This window comes from Apodemus sylvaticus, chromosome 2, assembly GCF_947179515.1.
Source record: "Apodemus sylvaticus chromosome 2, mApoSyl1.1, whole genome shotgun sequence".
Classification (NCBI taxonomy): domain Eukaryota; kingdom Metazoa; phylum Chordata; class Mammalia; order Rodentia; family Muridae; genus Apodemus; species Apodemus sylvaticus.
In genome coordinates this window covers 120457738-120467792 of record NC_067473.1, presented here as the reverse complement: position 1 = coordinate 120467792, position 10055 = coordinate 120457738, and the positions used below count along the sequence as shown (strand labels likewise).

General features: G+C 38.2%; 2 pseudogenes; one reads left to right on the top strand and one right to left on the bottom strand.

The window, feature by feature from the left end:
• Window positions 1–545: 545 nt before the first annotated feature.
• On the bottom strand, window positions 546–5351 carry LOC127678052 (vomeronasal type-1 receptor 95-like; annotated as a pseudogene).
• A 2660-nt stretch (window positions 5352–8011) lies between these two features.
• Window positions 8012–8518, top strand: LOC127678051 (40S ribosomal protein S7-like; annotated as a pseudogene).
• The last annotated feature ends 1537 nt before the right edge of the window (window positions 8519–10055 follow it).

Genomic DNA, 10055 nt, shown 5'->3' with positions numbered 1-10055 from the left:
CCATTCTGAACACTGAATAATAGTTCACTCATATAGAGGATACAATTGTGTTCCTATATTCAAACAGATCTAGGTCTTAGGTTGTTTGTACCTTGGAATATTGAAATTTGTAATACACTTTTTGGCATATATGATTATTTACCCTGTGAACATAACTTATATGTGTATGCACAGTTTTTGGCATCATGTCCTTATGTATACTAAGTGATCAACTAATTTTGAAGAATAGATAATATGGCAGTACAGATGCTGGGAAATGTCATTATCCAGCACAGAGTTAGAGAAGTGTAAGTCATCTACGTGGTGACATGGGAGATAATCTTCAGGACCACCCCAAAGAGAGTTAAGAGAAAACTGCAATCACTCAAGTGTTTGTGGTTTGATTGTTTAAATATAAATCTGTCATTCCTACAGTTATAGAAAAGTGCATATGTTAAACAGAAAAGACACAATCCCACATTTTACTTAACCTCAAATGATGAACAGTATGCCAAGATTCATAGCTCTGGTGTTGATACATTGGCTCAATGTAAGAAATCTTGCCATCACAGAAAATCAAACTTTACTATCCTCTCGTTCTTGGGTATCAACAGGTTAGATATGTTTTTCATTACTGAGGACCAGCAAAGAACTGATCACAGCATAGAATCTGGACAAAATACAGTGATGGATTTCCCTAGAATATAGTTCTTGAGTAGGAGATAATACTGTCAAAAGTTGACATCACCAGGAAGAAGCTCATAAGCATTAGAATGGTCCAGAGAGCTCTTTGCTCTGGAGTTGCTTTTGGAAAAAGGTTTGACATCAGAAGGTGCTGGGACTGAGTCTTATGCCTGCACAAGAGAGTTTCCATGTAGAAAGTTGAGAGGTCCATGAGACCAATAAGGAAGATATTGCTGAAAGGCAAAAATGTAGAGAAGCTGCATTGCATTGAGGAACTCATGGGTAGAAAAGAGCAAGATTTCATGATGTATATAAGATTAACTGAGGTGAAATTTTGTGTGGCAATAGCTGCTATTAAAATATGGCTGCTTTTTTAGATATATAGAAAATACTAAGTAAAGTAAAGAAACATGAGAGATGATGTGGGGAATTGTGTTTGAACTTTGCTAAGTTAGAGCTTTTCGGGCAGAGGATCATGGCCTGGAAGACACTCAACAGGCAGGTGGCACAGAGAGGCTCCTGAAAAACCTGTGAAAGAAAATGAATAGTTTACATGTGATGTCATCCCTTTATCCTGAAGACATACAACAGTCTTCAGTCATTTTTTGTTGTTTCCAGTCTATTATATTTCTTATTATTATTATATTCAACACAATATGTATTTTATGCCAATTATAAAAATTATTGACATTTTATTAAATGAACATAAAAAGATAAAATCTTTTTGTTTTGGTTTTAGTACAGCTTAAAATCTTGGATATTACTGTGGTACTCACCCAAATAAGAACAATATTTAGATACTGGAGTCCATTGTAATAAGGGCATACTTCAATGTCTCTCACATCACCAAAAGATTTTACCTCAATGGTAGCTAAGAGTTAACAGTTCTGCTGCACCAAGGAATGAGTTGTAGGCACGATTATTTGGATACAGATTTCCTGCTATGGTCAAATACTTGAGTTATGTCATCCTCCTCAGCCCACAGGGAACAGATTACATTCATTTAAGAAATGGTGTATGTATTAAGATGATATATCAATTAAGTCATTTGCTGTTTCAATGAACAATGGTTCTTCTTGGAGGGTGCACAGACATTAGGAGAGGATAAGATTCTGGTTCATTGACTCTGATAATTTTGAAAAGCATTCATATTTAAAAAGAGTAATTTATAAAGTCAACTTCAAAATTGAAACAATAATTATAAATATCAAGCAAAAACATTCAGTCTCACTCTTTGTTGTTCTCTTACAAGCCACCTCCCAAATGCAATGTCTATGTTTCTTTTTACTGTATAAATAATTTTGAAATATGTAAGCTGTTCTGAAAACCATAGTAGAGTGAAAAATATCAAATAAACAACCATACTTATAGAGAGGCTGACATAGGAGAAGCATGGTTTCAAAACCATTATGTGGTACACAGCAGGACACTGTCACATACAAACAAGCAGAAAGTGTATATGGATTGTACAATATTGGACATATCTCTCCAATTACCAACTTACAGAGACTCCTGGGTGACAGCCAACAAATTTCTAATTCCTCATATTTTTGTATTTCAATTAATTAGGATATGTTGGTACTATTAATCTTCATATTAAGAGATATTAAGGAAATGTGTTGCTTCCTGTTATTTTTGTTGGAGGTGAAATTTTATTTGTGTGTGTTTGTTGAAAGATTACTTTCTTGCTTTTTCTAGGGTATAGTTTCCCTCTGTGTCTTCCATCTATTATTCTTTGTAGGGTTGGATTTGGTGTCTTCTTTTGGGTTTGTTGGAAGATTACTTTCTTGTTTTTCCTAGGGTGTAGTTTCCCTCCTTGTGTTGGCATTTTCCATCAATTATCCTTTGTAGGGCTGGATTTGTGGACAGATATTGTGTGCATTTGGTTTTATCATGGAATATCTTGGTTTCTCCATCTATGATGATTGAGAGTTTTGCTGGGTATAGTAGCCTGGGCAGGAATTTCTGTTCTCTTAGGGTCTGTATGAGGTCTGCCCAGAATCTTCAAGCTCTTCAGGAAAGAGTGATCTACAGGCAGCACTTTCACTTCTGAGCTTCGAGGTAAAATCTCTATCTTCTCTCTAGAGGGGAACAGCTAGGAACACACAGGGTATGAGATCAGTAGAGTAGCTAAGAAATAAGTCTTCCTGACACCATTTGCACCATGGAGCCAGGAGACTCCACAGCCTTCTGTGCATAGCCCACCAGGAGATAGTGATCTCCCAGCAGTGATTTCACTTCTGAGCTCAGAGGAGTAAGGACACAGGCTTATAGGCCCACAGGAGAAAAAATCCAGCCAGAGACAACAATACCAACTAGCACCAGAGATAACCATATGGCAAAAGGCAAGCACAAGAACCCTACCAACAGAAAATAAGGCTACATGGCAACATCAGAACCCAGTTCTCACACCACAGCAAGTCCTGGATACCCAAACACACCGGAAAAGCAAGAGTTGGATTTAAAATCTTATCTCATGGTGCTGATAGAGGGCTTTAAGAAAGACTTAAATAACTCCCTTAAAGAAATACATGAGAACATTGATCAGTAGGTAAAAGACCTTAAAGAGAAACACATAAATTCCTTAAAAATACAGTAGATCATGGGTCAACTGGCAGAAGTCCTTAAAAAAGAAACACAAAAATCCCTTAAAGAATTACAGGAAAACAAAAACAATCAAGTGAAGGAACTGAACACAACCATCCAGTATCTAAAAGTGGAAATAGAAACAATAAAGAAATCACAAAGTAACACATCTCAAGAGATAGAAAACCTTGGAAGGAATTCGGGAGTCATAGATGCAAGCATCAACAACAGAATACAAGAGATAGAAGAAAGAATCTCCGGTGCTGAAAATACCATAGAAAACATTTGACTCAATAGTCAAAGAAAATGCAAAATGCATAAAGCTGGTAACCCAAAATATCAAGGAACTCCAGTACACAAGGAGAAGACTAAAGGATTATAGGTATAGTTGAGAGTGAAGATTTCCAACTTAAAGGGGCAGTGAATATCTTCAAAAATTATAGAAGTAAACTTCCCTAACCTAGAATAAGAGATGCCCATGAATACAAGAAGCCTTCAGAACTCCAAACAGACTGGGCCAGAACAGAACCTTTTCCCAGCACATAATAATCAAAACACCAAATTCACTAAACAATGAATATTAAAAGCAGTAAGGGAAAAGGGCAACTAACTTATAAAGGCAGACCTATCAGAATTACACCAGACTTCTCACCAGAGATGATGAAAGGTATACCTATTATCCTTAGGTTTGGTCTTATTGTGTCCTGGATTTCCTGGATATTATGGGTTAGGAGCTTTTTGTATTTTGCATTTTCTTTGACTGTTGTGTCAATGTTTTCTATGGTGTCATCTGCACCTGAGATTCTCTCTTCTAACTCTTGTATTATTTTGGTGATGTTTGCATCTATGTCTCTTGATCCCTTTCCAAGGTTTTATATCTCCAGGTTTGTCTCCCTTTGTGATTTCTTTACTGTTTCTAGTTCCATTTTTAGATCCTGAATGGTTTTATTCATTTTCTTCACCTGTTTAATTGTGTTTTTCTATAATTCTTTAAGGGAATTTTGTGTTCCCTCTTTAAGGGCTTCTAGCTGTTTGCCTTTGTTCTCCTGTATTTCTTTAAGGGAGTTATTTATGTTCTTCCTAAAGTCCTCTATCATCATCACAAGAAGTGATCTTAAATCCAAATCTTGCTTTACTAGTATAATGGCGTATCTTTCTATGATGACAAATTGAGTTCTGATGATGCCAACTATCCTTGGTTTCTGTTGCTTATGTTCTTATGCTTGTCTCCCACCATCTGGTTATCTCTAGTGCTACCTGTCCTCTCAATGTTTTCTTGGAGTCTGTCCTTTCTGTGATCCTGGTTATATCAGAACTCCTCTGAGTCAAGCTGTCTCTGTGATCCTGTGATTCTGGATTCCTGGGATCCTGGATGTGTCTGAGTTCCTGGGAGTCAAACTGCTTCTGGGATCCTGAGATTCTGTGACCCTGTGATCCTGTGATTCTATGATTATGGGCATGTAAAAACACCTGGGAGTGGAGCATTCTCTGGATGTTGTGGGACTGGCTGTAGAGTTTGCACCCAAGTCTGCTCAGGGCACCAGCCCAAACAGACCAGAAAGAACCTGTGATACTGCTATGTTGGAATTCCTGAATGCCAGGGTCCCATTGCTCCCAGTAACTCCTGGTGTTGGGACAGATGTTGTATTTTCCTCACCTCTAATCCTATAATCATGGGAGTGGCAGAGTTCCTAGGAGTGGAGCTTCCTCTGGGTGTTGTGGGACTGGCTGCTGTGTTTGCGCCCAAGGTCTGCTCAGGGCACTGACCCAGACAGAAGAGAAGGAACCTGTGCCTCTGGTCTGGCAGATTTCCTGCTTTCCTGGGTCCCACTGGTCCCAGTTACTCCAGATGTTAGGACAGATGTTGTGTCCTCCTCACTTCTGAACCTCCACTCTTCAGATATATATGCTGCTAGTAACAGCATCACTAGGTGTATTAGGGCCACAGGGCCAATGGGCAAGTCCTTGAGTCTGATCCAATGAATGAACATGAAGGTGTGGAAGAGGAGAAGGCAGGTGTTGGCTGAGATCCCCAAGACTATCTCAGAGAAGAAGGCATTTCTGATATAAGCTCCACAGTACAGTGTATGGTTTTTATTCATATTATGCTGGGTAGAAGCTCATAGTAACTGACTAAAGAGAAACTGAGAAACTCTTTTGTTACATACTGCCTCCTACATCCAGAAAAGGAACATTACCCTGAATGTGTACAGATGCATCCCAATTTAATTCAAATCTCTCTCATGCCACACAGAATCCTTCCCTACCATCACACATTTTCTAACCCTCCCCAGTTGTGGATAGCTTAACTTTTCAATTGTGAACTTATATCAATGTGTAAGTTTTGCTCTACATAAAATTTCCTACACTATAGAAAATATTTCCTTTCCTATTACTACTTATATCCATTTTTCTGAGTGTTGTCTAACAGGGGTTTGATTTCTATCATCTTTGTTTTCAAGCATGTGCTAGATATGTATTTTAAGTGAACCAGAGAGGAAAGATTTCCCAACATGTAATGAGGATTTTCCAACAGATTGCCTGTGCATTAGACACTCACAGAGTTATTTCATTTAGCAATTTCATTCATTTTACCTTTCTGTTTATTGACAGACCAAATATTCTTATCATAGTTCTACCCAAAATGTTGGCTAAGTGTGAATTCTAAATTCATGCTGTTTCAAGTAGCAAACCCCCCCCACACACACACACATACGTGTGAGCATTCTGAAGCTGAGCTGCACTCAAAATCTCTAAAACATGTTGACAGTCATGAGTTGGAGTCAGAGAGACCCTAGGTGTGAAAGATGCAGTATACACACCAAATATGGAAGTGTTTCCTATACATCATGTTCTCCATGGAAATGTCAGCCACTGGACTTGTACTCAGACCCTTTCTAATGCTCTGCCTGGGATGAATTATGACAGCTCTTTTAAAACTGTTCAACTTCTGAAAGTTGAAATAGAGAAGATCAAAATTACTAAACAGTAGAATGGTGGATCTGTCCATGTCCTAAGAGTTCAGACAGTACTTTAGGCCAATTATTTGAATCCTCATTTGAAACTCCATATCTCAGTTGCATTAAGATTTCTAGAAAATGAAATCAACCAGTCTTAGTAATAAGAGCCAAGTTTCAGACACTATCAGGGATAAATCTGTTGTTTACTTTTTCAACAAGCAAGAACAGATTAGGCAGCAGCTCTAGTTACAGTTGATCCTGGACTGTTTTACATGAAACAAAAAGAGATTGAAACATTTTCAACTGTTAAAGAAATGGAAATAAATCTTAACTCAATGAGTAGAACACAGGGGAAATGATTAATTGAGCCTAGCTAGTGTTTATAACAGGAAGTTGGAAATTTGTGTCCTGAGTACTCAGAGTTCTAGTGAATTCAGAGGCATGGTGAACTTGGGAATTCTTTCTAACAAGTAGAACAGGGGCTGAGGCTTGACACCACAATTTTCCAATGGCCAACTTTGGGTTGAAAATAAAAAGGATTCACAAGTGAACACTGGTAGGTTCATTGAAGTCATGTGCAGTTGTCCTTTGTGGACAGGACAGTCCTCTGTACCACTCCTTCCAAGTACCTGGTAAAGCATAACTCTTAAACTTGAATATATAACCAAAAATATTTATGTATATCAAACTCCCAATTACATAATGCCAATCCAAAATGATAAAGTCTATCCCAATATTTCTAACCTCTACAAAACAATATAAATACATCTGAAGCCATCCAGATATCCATGTCTCCTTTCCTGCTCTACTTATGTTGTCTACCGATCCTCTCCTCTCTCCCAGCCTCTCACTTCTCTTAACTCCTCCTCTTCTCTCCTCTCCAATCACTGGCCTCTCATTGCCTCAAGGTGGATGGATAGTAAATACCATGCAATAGTAAGAAAGACAGAAATAACAGGTTACTGAAATACAACATGCTGTATTTCTGGGTCTTAGGTTCATGTTAACTGTGCATTTAACAATTAGTCTTCTTTAATCAGATCATTATAGTTCCCTGAGATGACAGCTCCTACCAAGGAGAACATGACAGACCAAGGACTAACATCACTTATCTGTGATTTCTGAAACTAAATTAGAGCAAAAGACTGTGTCACTTTGACATCTCTCCCATAAGAACTGTAAAATAGCAAACAAGTAGAGCAAGCACAAAAATCCTCCTTCTGAGAGATGCTCAGAGTAGTCCACTGATTCTCAATACAACATAGACTACTGATGGAGCCTTGGTTGCCTCTCAGAGGTTATAGATACTGGAGATGTCATACTTATAACACAGGGTATAGATTATTTTAATTAACCTGACTTGAAACCTCCTTGCTTTGGTCTAGCTTTCATGGGACTAGAAAACCATCTTTAAGCTGATCAAGGAGGGACAGCATCAGTTATCCTATCAGGCTGTAACACTTATGAACCTCAACAAAGAGAAGGATGGCAAGCTGGCCATAAAGGTGCAATAGGAGTACTTACCCTTTGTGGTAACCACAGTTTCCTTCACTGTGATGCCTCTCTTCTGGGATGCAGGACTCTTTGTCTTCACATAATGTCCCTGTGCACCCAAGTGTCCTTCATATACAAGATGGAAAATAGCTGAGGCCATGATGATTGAATGTAAAATCCAATTTCCACAACAGGAGGAAAATTGTGTCAGGTTCTAGAAATATAGCCAACTCCTGAGGACCAAAAAAAAAATGACTTAGAAAATAGTTTACATGGTTTTTAAGCCAGCATTCCATATATATGAAGACATGTTCAGCTCAAGTACCAAGATTGTGAAACCCAATGGTGAGAAGCTGAGTGAGTTTGAGTCTGCATCTCTCAAGTACTTCCCAAGCTGGAGATGAACTCAGAACTCAAGGCGCAACTGTGGGAACTCAACATCACCACAGCCAAGGAAATTGAAGTTGGTGGTGGTCAGAATGCTATCATAATTTTTGTGCCCATTCCTCAGCTTAAATCTTTCTAGAAAATCCAAGTCCAGCTAGTTCATGAATTGGAGAAAAAGTTCAGTGGGAAGAATATGGTCTTTGGTGCTCAGAGGAGGATTCTGCCCAAGCCAACCTGGAAAATTTGTATGAAAAATAATCAAAAGCACCCCAGAAGCCATACCCTGACAGCAGTGCATGGCCATCCTTGAGGACTTGGTCTTCCCAAGTGAAATAGTGGGTAAGAGGATTTGTGTGAAACTGGATGGCAGGCAGCTCATAAAAGCTCATTTAGATAAAGCACAGCAGAACAATGTGGAAAGCACATGATCATTTCATTATATTCTGAAAAATCCTTTGAAAATATCCAACCCCCTTGTCATGATGTAAGTCCTGGACATATCATGGATAATAGGAATATACCTAAACATAATAAAGGTGCTATATAACAAGCTGATAGCCAACATCAAATTAAATGAAGAGAAACTTGCAATTGCACTAAAATCAGAAACAACACAAGGCAGTCCATTCTGTTTCTATCCTATATAGTACATGAAGTTCTAGGTAGAGCAATAAGACCATGAAAAGTGATCAAAGGGATACAATTTGGAAAATAAAAAGTCAAAGTATTGCTATTGGTGGATGATACGATAGAATATATACAGGACCCCAAAAATTCTACCAAGAGCTGATAGAAACCTTCAATAAAGTGGCTGCTAGATACAAAATTTACTCAAAGAAATCTGTTGTGTTCCTTTATACAAATGACAAATGTGCCAAGAAAAAAACTGGGGGATCAACACTCTTTAAAATAGCCAAGAACAATATAAAATATCTTGCTGTAACTCTAACCAAACAAGAGAAAGATATGTGTATTAGTCAGGGTTCTCTAGAGTCAGAGAACTTATCAGTTGTCTCTATATAGTAAGGGAATTTGTTGGTGACTTACAGTCTGTAGCCCAACTCCCAACAATAGTCAGCAGCAACTGTGAGTGGAAGTCCAAGGATCTAGCATTTGCTCAGTCCCACAAGGCAAGCTAAGTGAAGAAGAGAAAGAGTCAATCTTCCTTCTCCCAATGTCCTTATGTAGGTCTCCAGCAGAAGGTATGGCCTAGATTAAAAGTGTGTACCACCATGCCTGGACCTGGGACTTGCTTCATCCCTGATGGCCTTGAACTCAGAGATCTCCCTATCTTAATCTGGGATTGATGGCCACAATTCCTCAAGAGCTCCAAGCTGAGATCCAGGTCATAGTTCATTCCAGATATAGTCAAGTTGACAACCAGTAATATCCACTACAGCATGTGTGACAAGAACTTCAAGTCCCTGAAGAAATTGAAGATATCACAAGATGAAAAGATCTCTCATGTTCATGGATATGTAGCATTAACATAGTAAAAATGACCATCTTACCAAAAGCAAACTATAGATTCAATGCAATCTCAAGCAAAATTCCAACATGATTTTTCACAGATATGGAAAGAGAAATTCTCCACTTCATATGGAAAACAACAGCATAGCCTAAACAACCCTGAACATTGAAAGAACTTTGGGAGGAAACACCATCCCTGACCCCAAGCTGTACTACTTACTGAGTAATAGTTATGAAAAACTTAATGGTATTGCTATATACACATACTGTTTGGTCAATGGAATTGAAACAAAAACCCAGAAACAAACCCACAGACTTATGAACAACTGAGTTTTGATAAAGAACCAGAACCATACAATGGAAAAACTTAAAAATATATTCAAAAATGGCTCTGGTCTAACTGGATGTCTACATATAGAAGAATGAAAATAGGCCTATATTTAACACCCTGCACAAAATTCAAATCCAAGTAGATCAAATACCTCAATGTAAAAC